General features: G+C 39.3%; 1 protein-coding gene across 1 annotated transcript in view; it reads left to right on the top strand.

Moving 5' to 3' along the window:
• The first annotated feature begins 975 nt into the window (after positions 1-975).
• Positions 976-21,510, top strand: part of LOC143269826 (uncharacterized) — a 179,669-nt gene continuing 159,134 nt past the window's right edge. Inside the window, exon 1 of the mRNA XM_076556968.1 lies at positions 976-1,070. The gene's annotated coding sequence lies outside the window, so the exon portion shown is untranslated. The remainder of the gene's footprint in view (positions 1,071-21,510) is intronic.

Here is a 21,510-nt window from a genome sequence, read left to right as displayed (position 1 = left end):
CTTCTTTCTGGAGACTTCAGTTGATGTTAGGCCTGGCCATGATTTCCTGCAGAAAACTGATAAGAGACTCGAACACAAAAAACATATATATGCAGCTAGCCTTTTTTCTAGAATTAGTTAGTACTCTATATGACCATTCATATCTTAACAAAGTTTAAAATGTATATATATCTATATATCTTTATATGTTAATCTTGTAAATTTTGATAAAAAATTCATACTTTAAGAAAAATTTAAAGAATCAGGATAGAATCAAAGAGTTGAGATTAGTAATAGAATAGTCCCTTAATTAATTTTGCTTTTGTCCTGTACCATAGCAGAAGATGGCTCTTATTCTGGCATGATACAGGGAGTTTGCATTTTCCTTTTAACAACATGCTTGATTTTAAAGAAGGAGAGAGCCATTCTCCAACTTCAAAGTCAGCTTTAAATTTTAATTGAACTGGGACTATTAGAAAACCATTAGTGTTAAATCTTTAGAGAAAAGCAGAAACAAACATTTAGGAAGACATAAAATTTTTTTTAGATAATATATACCCATACACCGTTTCATTCTGTTTCTTGGGATAGATGATTTGTCCCTTTTCTTCAGTTGTCTCATTTGTCCAGTGTTCTTCAGATTCCTTAACCTTCATTCTCCTAAAAGACAAAAACAAAAACCTTTCCCCAAGACTAATTTTTGGGGATGTTTCCTTTTGACAAGTTATTATCTGATTAAATGAAAAGGCATGTGTTATTGATACAAGTTAGTTTAAATTGGATGTTCATGCTAGTTGATGAACTATCACCTCCTTAATTAAGAGGTCTCTCTTGTTCAAATCGAACCTTTATCAATTTTGATGGTACCCACAGAGTTATGAAAGTTTTCAGGTGGCTTGGTGGCTGTACTCTAAGAGTTCTATGGTGGGAATTTATGAACAGACAATGTGGACAGGATCAATTCTGTAACACATGTCTTATATTTGACTCTCTTTTAGTAGCTGTTTACTAGAAAGTTGTTGAACAGGATGGACAGTTTGATGAATCATACTGAGGGAGATTGAGGAGGCAGAATAATGGAAACATCAAATGTGAGTATACTGTAGTAATTTTACAATAAAAGGTAAGTTTATATTCAAATATATGAGGAAACAACACGCAATTATGGTATTACTTTTTACACAATTTACAATTTTTACTCTACTATTAATCAATGGATCTAACCAGAAAGCATTAGATAAATTCTATTATTTTATTGATATTTCACTAGGACATTTTAAATCAGTATAGACTAGAATGTAATAGCTGGGGGTCCATTGCCTTTACCTATGAAATGTTAATGCATAGACATAAATGCATACATATATTCACAAAATAAGAGGGTTGACAATCATGTCACTGATATATTTGGCAGAAAAGTCATTTTTTCCTAAATAACTTAGTATGTATTTTGTATACAACTAAATTTTGTAGGATCTATGTATTGTTATTTTATTCAGTCCTACCATATAAACAGACCTTCACTCACTTGTCTCTTTCTAATTCCAAGCTCAAATCTTTAAGGAAAAAAATGTAGAGCACAGTTCATTCTTATAAGTCTCTCTATAGCTACTTATCTCATATTACCTCTAGAAGAACACTTCTTATTTCATTGCTATTTACTCTGTAATGACGATTCATACCTGTAGGCATAAGGAAAGCTTTTCCCACCTAGGAAGTGAAGAAATGGCACATTTCATGAACATACTTGGAGAGAATATAAATAGTCAATATTTGTTTGCGGAGTTGCCTGTTTTGAGGGCTGTAATCTCTTCTGCTCCACCTTCCCTGAATCACTATCCACACTGTGATGAGTGTTTTGTAATGTAGCTGGCTTTATGTTACCCATGATCCCATAAGAGAAACCACTCAGCTTGGGTCATTGGTCTGGGATGGTTGAAACTGTTTTGCAATTGTTAGGTTATTGATCCCAGGATGGACTAAAGAAACATTCATTCATATCATTCATTCATATCTCCTCAGGGAATATAACTCAGCAGGCATGGCTTTGAGCCACTAAGCCTCTATTGTCCTGCTAAGAACTAAGTTTTGAGAAATGATGACATTTAAGGAAAGGTAGGAAAATCGCAAAGTTTACCTAGAAGAACTGGTATTGGCAATGTTCACATCAATATAGCATGGTGGTAAGAAGTAGACCAAATAGAAGGCGAAATGGCATAGGAGACTCTGCCTTCCACTTTAATATTGCAAGAAATCCCAAAACTTGACTAATTGAAAAGTAGATTGAACACATTGGAGGCCTTTGACCAATACTTAGGCCATGTGTGGCAAGGGATAGCAGTCAGAGTCCTCTGGACTTCCCTTGTTCCACTCCAAGTTTTGGCCTCACAGAAGAACAGCACCTACAATTTCCCTTTTTCTAAAATTTCAGTCCAGTATTCAGAAAACAAAACTGAAATGAGGAAGATGACAGAGGAAAGTTTTAGAGATGTGGTGGGAAGAAATTTGAAGTTTACAAAGAGTAAGCAGCCTTGTGATCTTTGAATAATATTCAAAGTGTTACTTTTTTTTTTTTTGATTTTTCGAGACAGGGTTTCTCTTGTGTAGCTTTGTGCCTTTCCTGAACTCACTTGGTAGCCCAGGCTGGCCTCAAACTCACAGAGATCCGCCTGCCTCTGCCTCCCGAGTGCTGGGATTAAAGGCGTGCGCCACCACCGCTTGGCCTAAAGTGTTACTTTTTTAGATCAAAATTTATAGGAATTGGCTCTGTCTGCAACATTCTTCCCTTGCTTATTTGAACACCTGAGTTTTATTAATAAATATGTATGCATTATTTTATTTGAGACAGGGAGGGTTTCTCTATGTAGTTTTGGTGCCTATCCTGGATCTCACTCTGTAGACCAGGCTGACCGCAAACTCACAGAGATTCACCTGGCTCTGCCTCCCAGTGCTGGAATTAAAGGCGTGTGCCACCACTGCCTGGCATAAATATGTATGTAAAAATCAGGATGCAGTGCTTTGGCCTAGTACTCCTAGGGCATGAGGGAAAGTGACAGAACATTCTCTGAGTTTTGGTGAACATCCAGTCTAGACTACTTGGCAAATTCTAGCCCATTACAAAACACTGTCTCAAATGAGCCAGCCAGTAGACATCTACAATGTAAAGAGTATTTGCTGGACATGGAAGAACAGCTGAACACACGAATTCCAAACAGCTAAGAATGCATGCATAGGACATGTACCAGGTCAAGTCAGACAATATCTTTCTCTTGCTCATCCAGGTGCCACTAGCTGGTTTTGTCTGTTGTCAAATATAGCCAGAGCCTAGGATGAGTTACATTTTTCCTGTCCTTCTCCTTTCCCTTTCCCATCTTCTGTTGCAGCACACAGGGATGAGGGGTACCTGAATGAAACACCACCTCTAATGTAGATCTCCTAGGTTAGATTTTTTATGTCTGTTTTTTGGTTCTCTCTGTCTCTGTCTGTCTCTCTGTCTGTCTCTGTCTCTCTGTCTCTCTGTCTCTCTGTCTCTCTGTCTCTCTGTCTCTCTCTCTCTCTCTCTCTCTCTCTCTCCCTCTCCTGATTGGTACTTAATCCATTCTTCATTTTCATTCACATAGTGAGACAACCAGAGATGATATAAATTCATGAACATACTGTGTTTGACAGTCTCCAGCTCCTAGGTGGTTCCAGGATCTAGCAAATGGCTTGGCTACCAAGCTTAATTCAGAAAAGGACTGTGCCTGAGAACTGTAGCTGTGACAGAGCCAATAGAAATCCAGAATTGGCAGGGGATTTTCTGGGATCCACCCCTTCTTCTTTTGAGTGATTTTGCACCTGTTTCATCTGTTGGGAAATCCCAACCACAGTTTTCCCTCCACTCCTCTCACCTCCTCTCTCACTTCTTTTCTCCCGCAGATTCACAGCCCTTCCATTTACTTTCCTAAAAATGCTGGTCTATAAGAAGACAGCCAAACAGGACAAATCAAGGCACAATAATTCAAGGCAAAAGCCCTCATATAGAGACTATTTTTTCTCATCTGTGGCCACTACTTCTGCTTTCAGGTTAGGTTGGCATTCATTATTCAGCCTTAGATTCCAGCTTTATCTGAGAGAAGGATGGTTCACTTCAACCTGAAAATGACAGAGATGGGAGAACTGCTGTTCTCTACTCTCCCTTGGTGGACCCACTCTGGAAAGAATGCTATGTCAGGAGCAACTCTTACATGCTGCCCTAATACTCCTGGAGCTTAGAGGTATAACATTTCCAGACACTATCTTACCTTGTACCTAATGGCCATTTTAGAGTAAAATATTATATTAGCATCCTATTTGTTGACATCTTATTGTCATTAGGAGGCATAGAGGTTCTTTTTTTTTTTTTTTTTGGTTTTTTTGAGACAGGGTTTCTCTGTGTAGCTTTGCGCCTTTCCTGGAACTCATTTGGTACCCCAGGCTGGCCTTGAACTCACAGAGATCCACCTGGCTCTGCCTCCCGAGTACTGGGATTAAAGGCGTGCGCCACCACCACCCGGCAAGCGACTTTTCTTTTTCTTTTATTTTCAGAGCTGAGGACCGAACCCAAGGCCTTGCACTTGCTAGGCAAGTGCTCTACCACTGAGCTAAATCCCCAACCCTGCGGCATAGAGGTTCTACATCACAATTCAATTTTTCCTGACAGGTGAAAGCTGTCCCTGCTATATGCCAAATACAGTTTTTGTTTATTCATTTGTTTGTTTTCTCTTTCCTTTCTATATACTGTATTCTTGGAGGACAGGCAAGGCATATATATGCTGTACATACATATTTTCTTTTTTTCACATTTTTATTAAAAATTATTCATTTTACATACCTACTACATATCCCTCTCATCCATCCTCCTGCTCCTTCTCCAGCCTTCCCCTGCCAACCCATCCCCATGTCCTCCTCTAAAAAGGTAAGGCCTTCCATGGGGAGTCAGCAAAGCCTGGTACATTTAGTTGAGGCAGGTACAAACCCCTCCTCCCCATGCATCAAGGCTTTGAAAGATGTCCCACCATAGGTAATGGGCTGCAGTAAGCCAGCTCATGTGCCAGGGATAGATCTCTCTGTAGCCCAGGCTGGCCTCAGACTCACAGAGATCTGCCTGCTTCTGCCTTCTGAGTGCTGGGATTAAAGGCAGGTGCCACCACCGCCCAGCCTGGAGGATATTTTCTAGTTCTATCTATTTTCTAATTTGACCCATAGTCTAGAAATTTCATGATATTATTGTTTTTTTAATTGCTGAGTAGTACTCCATTGTTTATATGTACCACATTTCCTTTATCCATTCTTCAGTTGAGGAGCCTCTAGGTTGTTTCCAGATTCTGGCTATTATGAATAATGCTGATGTGAACATAGCTGAGCAAGTGCCCTTGTGGTATGAATATGCATTCCTTGGGTATATGCCCGAGAGTAGTATTACTGGGTCTTAAGGTAGATTGATTCCCAATTTTTTGAGAAGCTGCCATACTGATTTCCAAAGTGGCTGTACAAATTTGTACTTTCACCAGCAGTGGAGAAGTGTTCCCTATGCTCCATATCTTCTGGTCCTCTGGCAAGCTTTATTGGGGTACACAATATATCACCACACACACATTTGATGATAGTGTGTATTCTTGCAAGTGACATGAGGGTATTCCTGTCTGTAACACATGAAAAAGGAAACTGGTAGTAGTGGTATTATAATTTTTACTGAGGGTATAGTTAGGAAAACATTTAGGGCAGTTTTGTCTTAATTGAAGTAAGAGAACATGTATGAAAAACATCTAAGCAATCTTTGGCAGGCTTTTTCATATGTTTTAGTGAGAATGATGATTTGTGTAATTGTTGCTTACTAGATATGAGGTCATTGGTTTGATAGAAGATCCTGAGACATTTACCATTGTCCAGATAAGTTCAGAATCACCCATTGGGTCTGCTCTATTACAACCTTGAGGGAATCAATGCAATTTTTTTTTTTGGTTTTTCGAGACAGGGTTTCTCTGTGTAGCTTTGCGCCTTTCCTGGAACTCACTTGGTAGCCCAGGCTGGCCTCGAACTCACAGAGATCCGCCTGGCTCTGCCTCCCGAGTGCTAGGATTAAAGGCGTGCGCCACCACCGCCCGGCAATTAACATAGAAAGTCTGTTTAGTAAAGTGAATTGCAGTCGCACAACTGGTTGGACCATGTTTCAGAGTTCTGCAACAAGATAACTTGACTGTAATTATCTGTCAGATCCCTGCAAAAGAAACAAGCTTCTGGATGATTTCTAAAGGAATTCTGTAAAATTTAGCACCTTTTTGTCAATTCATAAAATAAATAGAAACCTGTTCAATGCTTTTTGTAGAGTTGTCCAGCAAAGATCCAACGATACCACTTTGATATTTTGAATAATAATCCAAACCTGTGAGTTTGATGACAGAATATCTGACAGCCTCCCTTAATGTTGAGAACATTTGTGGTTACAGTATGAACCATGGAATTAGCTTTTTCTAAGAGCAACAAATGAAAGACAGGATAGAGTGCATGCCTATTGGAGTATCATGCAGGTTCCATAATAGTCAGATTGTAGGCTTATACACAAGGTTCCCCTGTTTAGGGACTCCTCATATATTATTTCAGGAAACATTGAGGGCTAAGGAATTGTGACTTACCTCTATTTTTTTTCAGATATTCAGGATAGGGATGCAGCTCTAAGATCCTCTAGACAAGAGAATTCTCACCCCTGTCATGACAAGTCATTCATCTTCCCTATAGGTATTACAGGTCTGGTCTACACAGATGGAGGCAAGAGTGCAGACTTCTGTTAGGTCTTATTTTTTCATGTATCCTTATCTTATAATAAGGTAACATGCAATTTTCTCTAGGGAGGCTGTGTAGTATTCAAGAGAAAGTGTACCAATTGAGCTTCAGAATGCCCTGCTGTACAGTGCACTTGTAATTTAACCCATTTTATTCAACCATTCAATTTTTCATAACAAGTTTACCCTCCCACTTTTAAATATTACTTTATAGTAAATAATCTTTAATTTTACTTTAAACTATTTTGAGTCACTTGCTTTAGTGTTAACTTTAACAACATATATGAAGACTCTATAATGGGAATTATAATTTGGACTTTCCCTTCAAGCTTGTCTGTAAATGAATGACATTTGTACTTACCATAGCTATACACATAGTTCTAAGCACATTAAATAATTTGATCATTTATAAGGTCCATAACCACACTACTCTTATATCTTAGTTACCTTTGTTGTAACAGTTTTCAATAAATTAGTAAATCTTTTAAGCTTATAATTTTATAATTTTACCATTGTTGTAGTTTCTGAAGCTCAAAAATCACAGTTTTTGTATTTGCAGCTCTTTTAGTACAAAAATAAACTTTAATAACATATACAATGTATAATGAGACTGGGAACCTCATTTTCCTGATACTTTTATAGCCTATGTTTATAAAGTAAAAGTTCTTTATATGACACAGTTTCTCCAAATGTCTAAAGCTTAGTAACGTTTGCAAAGATGTGCATGATTGGATATACATTTTTGAAATCAGTTGTTGTTGCCATATACCAGTATAACCAGTATAACCTTGGGCATGTATAAATCTTAATCACCAACTATCTATCATCCTTAAGTACTATTTTTCATAGACCTTGTACATAAGTTACTTAGACATAATGTGATTCACTGAAAAGCTTTCTTGGCTTTGTCTTCATCACTTAGTCTTTCACTTCTAGGAGAGAAAAAAACTCATACAAAAATCTACTCTTAGCCAAAACATTTTAACCCCTTTTTAAAAATTAGAAAGATACCTATCTAAAATGTTATATCAGTTTACAGATTTTTTTCTCATATATACTTTTTGTTACTTTCCTAAATAAGAGTGGAAGCCAAATTACATATATGGTGTGGTGTATTAAATTAAGATAACCTGTACTTATACTTCAACTCTGAATTTAATTTTATTACTAGTTTTAACCCAATATTTTCCTGCTTGTACGTTTACATTCTTTGAATCATGTCCTCAATGGCCTTACAGATTATAAGAGAAAGAATTTTGTTTCAGCAAGAGCTGAAATGGGTATCTTCAAAGATATCCATGACTTTGAATGGATGAAATAAAACAGCATGTGACACTTTTCTAATATTCTCAATACCCAAAAGATATCTAAATCTGTATAATACTCAATCTAGTAATCTCTATTTCTATAACCAGTTTGTATGTATCTTCAGATAGAGGCAGACAACCTGAAAATATTAACAAGTATTTCTTTTGTTTGTTTTATGAAGATACCAAGTTGCCCGTTATACAAGTACCTGCAACCTAGAGGCCATTGTAGCTGGAGTTTTCCTGCCTTGCCCACAGTCAGGATAAATCTTTGTCACCTGCCAGTCCCACAGCCGCTCAGACACAACCAAGTAAACACAGAGACTTATATTGCTTACAAACTGTATGGCCGTGGTAGGCTTCTTGCTAACTGTTCTTATAGCTTTAATTAATCCATTCCCATAAAACTATACCTTGCCACATGGCTGGTGGCTTACCAGTGTCTTCACATGCTGCTGTTCATGGCGGCAGCTGGCAGTGTCTCTCTACCTCAGCCTTCTGCTCCGAATTCTCCTCTCTCCTTGTCCCACCTACTTCCTGCCTGGCCACTGGCCAATCAGTGTTTTATTTATTGACCAATCAGAGCAATTTGACATACAGACCATCCCACAGCAGGCCATCTACAAGAAAACAAGAAAAAAGAAAAGAAAGAGTACTCAGATTTGGTAGGGCAGAAACAAAAGCAGATAATGGGCATAGGGAAGGCAGTCCCAAGATTATAAAGACTATCATCCTATCTCAGTTATGGGAAGCAGTCTTGGAGACCCAGTGGAAATGACAGACATTAGGACCCAAATATATTTGTATCTTTAGTTTCCTTACAAGCTAAGAAGCCTATGTAACTTTTTTTCTACATAGACATAAACTTGCCTTATACAGAAAAAAAAAACATGTCTTGTCCCTGTAACTCTCCTGAGGTGGGGTCCTGGACTCACTGTCTGGCAAGGCTACCTGTATGCCTGGGGTCTCAGCAGGGGTATAGAAGTAGAATTAGCTGGTCCATTTTCGTTGTACAGTTTTTGCCCCATTGCTTCCGCAGCCACTCTTTGCTCTTTTTAGCGGGCTGCCAGGCTGAATCTTTATCTTGATTTTATGCTTCCTTCCCATGGGGTATGGGAGGACTTATCGTGAAGAGAGAACAGGAGTTAGTTAAGTTCAGGCTCTGGGCTTGGTTGCAAGAGGAAGCTGTGTAGAAGGGATGAGAAGGGTTCAGATGAGCTATTAATTATATGGGAGAAGGCCCTCAGACCATTCTTCATTCTATCTTATGAAGTTATCTAAATGAGTTCAAATATTAAATTAAAGTGCCTCAAATTCAGGCTAGCAATGAGTATTGCCCAATGTATATTGAGGCCAGATTGAGCCCACGAACTGAAAAGGTTTAGCAATATATCCTATGTAACAGATTTCCTAAATGTGCCTGAAAGTTTGGAGAGGTTTCCCCAAACTCTCAGGCCTTGCTAGAGTTTTCAGAGCATGTGGAAAGTTCCCAGAGCCATTAACTGAGCATGTCTAAAGATGAGACTTGTGATAGCAGAAGACCTAAATGGAGTGCTTCCAAGTAAGGTCCCATACCTTCCTTTGTCTTGACATTTGTTGAAGTGTTAGATTCATGGTCTGGTCGAATGGAGAAAGGCCTAGTGGACAACAGTTGGTGTCTGAGCAAAACAAAGGGGAATGACAGGAGAGAGGGGCGGAGAAGGAGAGTGAAAGAAATGATTGCTGGATGGACTGATGACCCTGCCAAGCCCATTCAAGTCCCCATGGCTAGAAAGTGATTGAGAACAAAAGAGGTCTTTTGGGAGCACTCAGGCCACCTGCTGAATCCCTTTGCCCTTCTTGGTTGTCAGCACTAGATAATAGATTTCTGAGGCAGCTTAAAGTGACAGAAGTTGGAAGAGAACAGCCTCACTTCAACAGAAAGGAAAAAAAAACAATTTCAAACAGCATGGCACAAATCCTCTTCCAAAGGAAATGAGTAACTGCTTTGGTCAGGGTCTGGCAGAGGTTGGTCAAGGTTTAATCCAACAGTTCTCATCCAGGGTTTTAGAAATTATCTAGTCAAGTTCATATACCTGGTTGGAAATCGTGGAGAAATACCTGGATATGGACTATCTGACACTAACTCCAGAAGCCCCAGCTCCCTCTGAGAGGCAAACCCTTCCTTCCATCATGGGTAGTATAGTGGGGGTCCCCAGTCAGTCTCTGCCTCAAACAACTATGAGAAGTGTAGGAGGATTGTGCTTCAATGGAGCTGTGAGCTTTGATTATGGTTGTGTGAGGATTTCACCTGCATAATCCAAGGAATAGAATTATGCCTGATGATTTGAGCTCAAAGATACAATTATTTTCCCAGGTTGTGAGGTAAAGGGTATATTTCACTACAGATAAACATAGAAAATGTTGATGTGAATAGCAATTTCACTGCTGAATCCCTTCATATTCAATTCTGGAACTTGGGCCCATGCATAGTGAACAGCTAATTATAGGCCAATCATGGTAGGCTGTATGCGGAACTTGTTTAAATTTCTCTATTGCTTTAGCTTCTCTGTCATGAAGGAAAACTCTGAAATAGTTTTAATCTTTCCAACAGAAAAGAAATTGATATAAACCCTGCTTTAAAGTAGTCAGTGCCTGAAACGAATGTAGAAGTCACTTGATTGAGTGAAGATGAAAAGCTTTGTCTCATTGTAGGAAATATTTCATGAGTCCTGAAAGTCCTGAGCTCCTTTAAATCATTGTCCCCAAATCACATGGCTACTGGAAGCTTGACATGTTTCTTCCTTAGAGATTTCAAGAAGAGAGACATGAATGTGTTTCCTCAAGAGTTATCACCAAAGTCATAACAAATACATGGGAAACTGCTCCTTCACCTGCTGGTGGGCTCCATATGGTTTGAGATGTGTGAACTCTGATGGAGCATGCAGCACTAGCAGATTACAACATGAGCAGTTTGTACTCTAGCTCTGACCTTGCAGGAACCTCCTCCACACATGTGCAGTTTTGACAGCTAAGTTTCCTCCATTCTAAGCTGTCTACAGTGCTCACTGATGTCCTGGTGAAAGACACCAGAGGCTCAAGAGGTCCAAAATGATAGGGACTAAGTGAAGAAAATGTCAAGAAAATTAACAGTAGGCCCAGTTGATGTGGCTCAGTTTTAGAAGGCTTTCCTGTGGTTTCTTTTGCAGCACTGGAACACTCAGACCACAGAGAAAACAAATTTGCTTTAACTAGAGGAGATGCAAGTATTTCTCCAGATATGTGACTCTAGCTCTAAAGTGGCTAAAACTGGAAAGCCCCTGTTAAATGGCAGCAGCCCAGGGGCAGCTACTAGAAAAGCTGCTGGCTTTGGTAGAAGCCAAGAACAATATGCCTGCTTTGTGGTGTCTTAGTTATGGTTTATATTTATATGATGAAAAACCATGAATAGAGTGACTCAAGGAGTTGTTCCTTTGGCTGAAACTTCCACATCATAGTGAGGAACCCAAGTCCCTGCCAAGACCCCTGCCTTGACTATTCTGCAGTCATGACAAGCTGTGGAAAACACCCAACAGAATGTAGGCCCCTGGCACAGCACAATATGCCATTGAGCCCCCAACGTTGAGTCTAGCTATAGTTACAGAAAAAGGCCACCAGATGTCCTCATACAGTAAAAGATGCCAACTAAAAGTTATAGCACGATAGGTAAGCATAAAGAAAATATGCTGTAGCCACAACGACTGCTAATAGAGATAATACTTTTCTTGCAGCTGCAAACTAACCAAGGACAGCACCTCTGGGTGAGAGAAAAACATCAAACATGAGTCTGCTCCTATGTAGTCAGTAGACCCCAAACTCCCCTTGTGTCACCTCCCCTTGCTCTACTCCCTATAAATAACCTGCTTTATTGCTAACTGGGGTCTCTCCTGCTCTGCTGCTGTGTAGGACGGAAGGAGAGTCCCGAGTTAACTTGTAACAATACAAAGGCTCTTTGCTTTTGCATTGGAATTAGTCTCTTGGTGGTCTTTGGGGGACTCAGGGTACAACAATAGTTTTGGACCCCAAATCAGGGGGTCTCGAGTGGGCGCCCCATGAACCCAGACTCCAGTCCAGTTGATGCAAACACACGAGGATTTATTAAAGCTTCTATATAGAAGGGCAAACCCTGCTCCTAAGAGCAAGAGCCACATCTTACTGCAGCCACATGGGGGTTTTTAAAGGAAAACCCCACAAAAGCCATAAGATTACAATTCCCATACAATTTCGTTTTACAAGATCATGGTCTGGGTACAGAGTGATCACAGAGGGGGTACAGTAATGTCAACAGGTACATTTTTCCTGAAACCTCAAGAGGGGTATCAGGGCAGGAGTGGAGTTTACACAAAAGTCACAGTGGTCCTTCCTGAAACACCTGCCACTATCCCAGTCACAGTTGAGTGCATCTCTTAACAGAAATCTTTTTACATTGTTATATGGTTGCAGGGGAGATTGAACAATGGCTAAGTCAGATTGCCCTTGCAACTAGATTTTTAGTTTCTCATTTCCTGCTGCTTGAAGTTTCTCTTTTCCTAAGCCTTGGGGTTGTAAGCCTGAAGGGCTAGGGTCTTTCATAGTCCATCACTGAAGGATGTCGGGGCAGGAACTCAAACAGGACAGGAATCTGAAGGCAGAAGCTGATGCAAAGGCCACAGAGGAAAGCCACTTACTAGCTTTTGTTACTCATGGATTGTTCAGCCTGCTTGCATATAGAACACATGATCACCAGCCCCTGGATGTTAGCAAACACAATGTGCTACACCTTCCCACAATCAACCACTAATTAAGAAAATGCCTACAGCTAGAAATTAAAGAGACATTCTCTTCATTGTGGTTCCCTCCTTTCAGCTGCCTCTAGCTTGTTGTATCAACTTGTCACAAAAACCTAACACCCAACTATGTGGGTGCAGCTGCCATGTACCTCATCAGCAAGCGCCACTGAGGTTACGTGTTCTTCCATGGCCTATCTTGGCTTTTCACAGTTCCAAGCCCCAGCTGCTTTTCATAACTCCTTCATGTTCTCAAAACCAATACAACCTGGGTGACTCTTACACTACCACATTCTGTTACCAGCTCGAGGTACAACATTGGCTAACTCTAGAAGACAAGATTCAGCATGCTGATTCCTAGGAAACACTTCCCAAAATATTTCACTTCAGTGATACTGGTCTTTTCTTAATTACCACTAATTTCTCAGCCACATATGACCAACATTAATTGTTCCAGGAAAGCAAAGGTTTTCTTTTAGTGGTTCTCATTTCTTGAAAATTATCAATAAGATTTCTCCAGCCCCAGCTACCAGAAACACAGATTCTCTTTAAAAAATATTTATTTTACAACCCAACCTTTGTTTCCTTTCCCTCCTCTCCTCCAAGTCTCTCCCCCTTCCTCCTCTCTGCCCCCTGATTCTTCATCTTTTTCTATTCAGAGGACAGCTCTCCCATAGATATTGACAGAACATGGCATAGCAAGTTGCAATAAGATTAAGCATCTCTCCTTGTATCAAGGCTGGAAAGGGCAACCCAGTATGAGAAATAGGGTCGTAAAAGCCAACAAAGATATCAGAGGCCTACAATCTACCCTGTCTATGAGACGTGCTGGGGTAAGAGTGGCACAGAGATTGTGGGAGTGGTCAACCAATAACTGGTCCAGCCTGAGACACATGCCACAAGAATGAGCCCACCTCTGACACTGCCTAGGGCACCAACATCCAGAGGCTGGATGAACACAACTGGAGAACAAAAAAAGTCAGTGTAATGATTCCTGACAATATTCTGCCATACTCATAGATTGGTGCCCAGCCCAATAGTCATCAAAGAGTCTTCATCCAGCAACTTGTGAAAACAGATGTAGAGACCCACAGTCAAACATTAGGTTGAGCTCAAGGGATACTGCTGAAGAAAGGGAGGAAGGATTGTAGGAGCCAGAGAGGTCAAAAGCATCACAAGAAAACCCACAGAATTAATTATCCTGGGCTCATATGACCTCACAGAGACTGAACTGACAACCAGGGAGTCTGCATGGAAATGCCCTAGGCCCTTTGCATATATGTAACAGTTGTGTATTTTGGTTTTCTTGAGTAATGCAGACTAACTCAACATATGCAATGGCCCTGAGAGAATCTTTAAATGACTCTCAAATTTTCCCCTGGAACATTATGCTTCAGACCTCCATAGTCTGTAGAGGTTGTCTAGATCTCTCTCCATTTGACAGAATTTTATCAGCACTTGTGGTAGTTGGGAGGATGCAACAAAACTACAAGCCAGTTTGGGAAGAGCAATGATGTTGTTATTGACAGCAATGATGCTGTTATTGACACTGGAAAAAAGTCCAGCAACTGAAGAGAATTTTCATGAGTTAGTGGATATCACAGAGGAAATTTTAGCATGGTGATTTGTTCTGGTCAGTGAGAAAGGGAGAGTAGTAGAGGCATACACAGTACAGAGAGTGGTGAGATATGTCACTGTTGTCAGGCCTCCTGGACAGTGGCTGTAAGTTAGAAAATTACAAGATAGCAGGGTATCGGTCTTTTTCTGTGTGGTGTGTAGTAGCAGACATGGTTGAAGGATATATGACCAGTTTCTACCTTCGAATGTCCCATCAGTGATAGAAGTATCAGTTAAACATTTGCAGAGGCAATATGACTACTCCTGTGGATAATGTGAGATGTGTGGGGGGGGGACGTCTCTGCAAATGCTAAGGCCAGCAGAGCAATGATCCATATGAGGCAAGAAGTAAATTCAATTCAATACAATTTAGTAGGCAGTGTTGGTTCAAACTTCTAGAGTAGTGGTTCTCAATTTGTGGGTTAGGTTATGGCCCCTTTGGAGGCCCCAATCACAGAGATCATCAAAGACCATCAGAAAACAGATATTTACATTATTGTTCACAACAATAGAAAAGTTACAGTTATGAAATATCAGTGAAAATAATTTTATGGCTAGAGGTTACTACAAGATGAAGAACTGTATTAAAGAGTTGAAGCATTAGGAAGGTTGAGAATCACTCTTCTAGGGTCTGACAGCAGGAAATTTATTTTAGACATATTTAAGTACAGTTTAATATTGGAAAAAAGTTTCTTATAACAATCATCTCAAACCTGTGTGCACTATAAAGTATAATGCATGACTACCTTGAATTTCTTTTGCAAAGTACATGTGACCTCTACTTATGGCTTAAGGGCCCAGGATATGGTTGGTCTCAGTCATACAGAAAGCATAGAGGTCACCAGACTGTAGAGTACATGAGACCTCTCCTGAAAGGTTGGGTTCTAGTGACTAAGAAACAAAATAAAAATAAAATTCTCAGGAGGAAGAGTCTGGAATAAACACAGTAATCTGTGGAAATTCAGGTGTGGCCTAGACATACAGACAGAACAGGCTATTAACATCATCAGCTCTCAGCATTCAGGTTGGAAAACAGGTATACATATCTACTGCTGTCCTGAGGGCCAACCTCTAGCAGCGCAGAGCTCGAAAGGAATCCACAGAGTTGGCATACTAGACCATTTTTATCTGAGGGAATAAGGGAAAAGCCACACACCCTCTTGCTGGTTTCTTTTGGACCTTTTCTTTATTATTCTTCTGTATTCTTCTTGTTTTATTTTTCCACTATAGCTTATATATCCCAAAAAAAATCTTTCAGTCATGTGGTTATAATCTAACTTGAGAGTCAATTATTATAATGAATACAGGTAAAAAACATGTTTTTCATTTCCTTTACATAATTAAAACAAAGTCATTAAAAAACCCACATATATTTTCATCTAAGGAACGTGTTATAGATTAACAGAGTGTGAGCAAGCAGGGCATTTTTTTCAGCCAGTTCTTTTGCTGGAAGGCTACATATTGTGCTTACAAAGAAAGATTCAATCACCTTACTAGATTACCTTTAAAGATAATCTTATAAGGAACCTTAAAGGAATTATAAACCTAAATGTTTAAACATGAAAATCAGTCAGCTCTACTTTAAATCTTTAGGTTACATACCCACTCATCAACAGATTTTATATCAAGATATTGAGGGAAGAAATGGGTACAAGGAATTAATCATCACCTTTGATCACCAACCAATCCTAGCAAGGAAAGAATGTTAGCTAATAATTGGGTTGCTTTGTTTTTGATCCCTAACCTAATAAATCTATCCCTGAGCTATGTGTCCTTGTGAACTTCTAGGATTTTTAATTTCAAAGCTATTATCAAAACATCTTAATTGAACCTCAGGTAATTCTAAGCCTTTCTTTCACATATTATATGCACTGAAACATGTAAATGCATCTTTCATCATTAAGTTAAGAGAATTCAAGCCAAACTGACTCCTGGGACTCAATTGTTTTTCTTAATCATTAACGTAAACTATGATCTGTGCAACTCCTTAAGTGAAACTTATAGGCCCTAGCTGTGTGACACTTCCTTGTATTTATTTTCAATCATCAAAACTCTATTTAAACTCACATTATGATTGTCAACTAGACAGTACAGCTTAGGAAGAACCATCTTCTAAAAATGCACAGGTAAAATTCCCAGTAGAACAGAATATATCCATGACATAAACACACTGCATTGTGGTAATATTTTATTTGTGATCTAAGAAATAAAGCTTGCCTGGGGATCAAAGGACAAAGCCAGCCACTATATTAAACATAGAGGTCAGTCAGTGGTAGCACACATCTTTAATCCTAGCATTTGGGAGGCAGAGATTCACCCAGATCTCTGTGAGTTGAATGCCACACTGGGAACAGAGCCAGGCAGAGTGGCACATGCCTTTATTCCCAGCACTAGTTAACCATAGAGGTCTGGAAGTTTGTACAGACAGACAGGAAGTGATAGAGCTGAGCAAAAAGAGGAAGTGATGTAGCTGGCCAGAGAGAGGAAGTAAGATGGCAGGGCACAGAAAAGTATATAGGCATGAGTATGCAGGAAGTAGCTTTCTCTTGGGCTTAGGATATTCCCATAGTAAGAACATGTGGCTGGTTGCTCTATCCCTCTGATCTTTCGGCTTTCACTCCAATATCTGGCTCCAGGATTTTTTTTATTAATACGACCATTTAGCAATTCATGTTATACTACATTAGAGGTAATGGAGATCTCCTCACACTCATCCACACCATGGCAGATACCAGAGAAAAATGGCAGTGGCAAACGTGAAGGCACAGCAGGAGCAAAAGACATTCTGGAGTCTGTGGTGTCCAGGCCTTACCTATCCAAGATTCACCCATCAGGGTTTTGCTTCCTGGTGGGCTGACACCCTGAACTTTAATTGCTACCTGCTGCTTATTGGAAAATACCACTGGCACATATTTTTTCCATTGAAGAAACAGATTGCATGCTTAACACTCCTGGTTTCCACAGTGCTTATCTGTGAGCACAAAGACCTCATGACCTCATACATCTCCCTATTTCTAAGTTTTTAAAGAAATAATAGTGGCTGTAATATAGAGGATGACTGATTGCATTGCCTTTATGGGTATTCTAATTCATATGTGAATGCATAAGTGGATTATAAGAATAGGTAACAGAGGACCAAGCAAGGGGAATGTCATCTTAACCAAGGTGGCCATTCAAAGATAACTTGAGAAATTTTGTCTATCTCTTTATGCAAATAATTAATTTTATTATCAATAGTATGAGAAAAATCTGACACATCAAAGCAACACATGCCAAGAAATTGTTTGCCACAAAGATTATGCTTGAGCAACAAATAATCTATAGTAACTCTATTTTGTAAAATGGTAAGGCCATCATTTGAGGCCTTTCTTTGTACTCCAGTAATCATTTCTGAGATAGGCAATAAAAAGTCATTGTGGCGGCAACTATTACGGGATTCAATAGATGCTAGGAAGCATCACAATTTTTGGGAAAGCTATCTTAATTCTATTGATTGACTCTAAATACTTAACAAAATGGATGTAATACAGCCAACCTCACATAAGCCTTTACAACCAAAACAAAGGACAAAATAAGTAGCATTTTCATAAAATATGTCCATTGCAAAGGCCGTTATTTTTCAAAAGGAAGAGTATGATTAGAGGTGGAATTACAATGAGGAGGGATATGTGTATATTTAAAGCATAAACAATGTGAAAGAAAAACACCATTGGCAGAAATATTAGTAGAAGTCCTATGAACATGGGTGCAGGTAGATTCTATTGTGCTCCTGGTTATTTGTGCATAGTGCATGTGAGTGACTACTGTGCCATATCAGTTTTGTTTTAAGAGCCCAGGAAAAGATGGGTCTCCTCTGATGCAAAAAGATTGTTTTTGTTCACTATCATGGGCCAAATAAAGCCAGAGGTTATTTTCTAGAACACTGGCAACAGATTGTGATTTTCTAGGTACAATCATAGCAATTTTGGTAAGGATTACATCAGGTATTCCCCTTTTCCTCTTCATACAAAAATAGCTTCTGCTATCAGAGTTTTCTAAAAAATACTTAATTATTCTAAAATCCATACTATTTCATTTTAACTAATCAGTTATATAAGTACAACCAAAATATTCCCCAATTCATGTGACTAAATATTTATATACTATCTTGTTCTACAGGATAAAAATTATCCTTAGCATTGCAAAAATTATCACACTGTCTCCTATTACAGGTGTGTCTATTATCCCTTCTGATGAAAAAAAAAACATTTGGATTCTACATTAACAGAATTGACTGAAAGTTAACATGCAATAAAGTTAGAATATATAACAGTATCATTTTATGGTCAATAGTATTATGTCCTTGTTGTTTTCCCAAAGCCTCAGCTTGATGAGTTTTCAAAAGTTTGGATATCTCTTCAAGTGATCTTCTTACCCTTCCTCTTGGGATATCTTTTGCTGTAATTTTTCTCTGCCTTCAGAAGTTCCATTGGTTCTTTGGTCTCAGGGATGCCATCCTGGTCAAATGCATCAGAGTGGGATCCATCTGAGACGTTGTTCATTTTCTGGAAAGACAGAACTATAATCTCATCTGATGTGAGAAGAATGTCAGGCCCTTTCCATTGATTAGTTTCTCTGACTTTTCATTTACCATATGATTTATGTTGTATCCTCTTTAGGACAAAATACATTTGCAGAACAAAAGCTTTATCCTTTTAAGTAAAAATAAAATAAAGTTGACATAGGTAAACATAAATTTAGGAGGGTGTCTACAGTATGCTTTTTTATTTTTTAAAATTGCCAATTTAGTATTTGATGGTGTCATTCTACAATAGCTTCATCCTCTGATTAGTATTAAAATTGCTCAAATAATTTGTAAACATAAGCAGGGAACCATTATTAGTATTTAGTTAAAATGGGAGTCCTAGAAAGGAAATGTATCAAGAGTTATTTCATAAAGTGAAATTCCACATATGGCATAATGGTAATATTTTCCTGGAGCTCCCAGACCTTCATGTCACATCGGTGACAGGCTGTGCTCTGTAGCTGGTTAGTTAGGGAGAAGCATTATGCATGCCCATAGGGTACTCAAGCACATGTCTCTACATATTTGACAGCAGAGAAGGTCCTAGACACAGTCAGCCGTAGTTTCAGATGTCAAGCTGATGTCTACCCATTACTAATTATACACTAGAATCTTGGAATATTATATAAAGTAATGCCTATATGCTGTGTAGAAATAATGCCTTTAGTAGAAGGAAGGCTTTCATGAGTCTCCTTTAACATTCTCTTGTCAGACTCTGATCATTTATGTCAGACCAAGGTCAAGCACAAAATAAAAAAAAAAACACTAATTAACAACAGTCATTAACTTTTAAAGATTTAAACCTTAAACATTAAGATTGTGATCTTTTCACACAATGACGGAGAAATGGGTGAGATCTACATGAACAGCCTGGACATGAGTGGGAGCAATGAAGGGCGAGGGTCGAGATAAAGAGAGCGGGAGATCCCAGCTAGATCAAGAACAGAGAGGGAGAACAAGGAATAGGAGACCATGGTAAATTAAGATCACATGAGAAAAGGAAGAAACAAAGTGCTAAAGAGGCCCACAGAAATCCACAAAGATACCCCCACAAAGACTGCTGGCAAAGGCTGAGAGACAGCTGGGACTGACCTACTCTGGTGATGGGATGGCCAAACACCCTAATAGTTGTGCCAGAAACCCCATCCAAGGACTGAGGAAGCTGGATGCAGACATCCACGGCTAGGCCCCGGGTGGAGCGCTGGGAGTCTAATTAGTGAGAAAGAGGAGGGTTTATATGAGCGAGAATTGTTGAAACCAAGGTTGGGTAAAGCACAGAGACAAATAGCCAAACGAACGGAAATACATGAACTATGAACCAAAGGCTGAGGGGGCCCCCAAGTGGATCAGGCCCTTTGAACAGTTGAGACAGTTGATTGGCTTGATCTGTTTGGGAGGCATCTAGGCAGTGGTACCAGGTCCTGGGCTCATTGCATGAGATAGCTGTTTGAAACCTGGGACTTATACAGGGACGCTTGGCTCAATCTGGGAGGAGGGGACTGGACCTGCTTGGACTGAGTCTATCAGGTCGATCTCAGTCCTCGGGGGAGGCCTTGATCTGGAGGTGGTGGGAGTGGGGGGTGAGCTGGGGGAAGGGGAGGGGGGCAGGAAGGGGGAGAACAAGGGAATCTGTGGCTGTTATGTAGAACTGAACAGTATTGTAAAATAAAATAAAATTAAATTAAATTAAAAAAAAAGAAAGACCACACACACACACACACAAAGTTTAGAGCACTTTTAATTTGAATTTAAGAAGAGTCTTGTATCAGATAACAAGATATATAGGACTCTATATGTGGCAATTTTAATTTGCATTTAAGAAGAGTCTCATATTAGGTAATAGGATATACAGTCTGGGAAATAATCCTAGAATATCATGATGAGAAAACAATTGATGGTTTCCATATAAGCATGAAAGTTTATATTCAGCTGATACTGTAAATGAAATAAAAATGTGGAAAATATCAAATCATAACAGGTTCATGCTATAAAAACTAGGAGGCTTTAGTTTTTACTACATTTTACAGAGACAGTCTGACATAACAAGTTCTCAGGCTGTAATAAAAATAATTTTAGATGAAATCTTTAAAATAATCTAACTCCATTCAGAAAGACAAACATGGTATGTACTCACTCATAAGTGAATATTAGATGCAAAGCAAAGGATAACCAGGCTATAATCCACAACCCCAGAGAAGCTAGGTAAAGAGGAGGACACTAAGAGGGATACACATGGATCACCCAATGAAGGAGAAAGGGTTAAGATCTCCTGAGTAAACTGTGAGGGGGCAATGGGGGGAAGGGGATGGGAGTTGGGAACATGAGGGCTAGAGATGGTCGAATGGGGGGACAGACAGAGGAAGAACAATGAAAGAGATATTTTGACAGAAAGTACCATTAAGGGAATGGGGGAGAAATCTGCAGATAGGGAAAACCCCAGAAACTCACAAGATTGTCCT

The sequence above is a fragment of the Peromyscus maniculatus genome, chromosome 1 (assembly GCF_049852395.1).
Source record: "Peromyscus maniculatus bairdii isolate BWxNUB_F1_BW_parent chromosome 1, HU_Pman_BW_mat_3.1, whole genome shotgun sequence".
Lineage (NCBI taxonomy): Eukaryota > Metazoa > Chordata > Mammalia > Rodentia > Cricetidae > Peromyscus > Peromyscus maniculatus.
The sequence above is the reverse complement of the archived record's forward strand: the minus strand, read 5'-3'. Positions and strand labels throughout refer to the sequence as shown.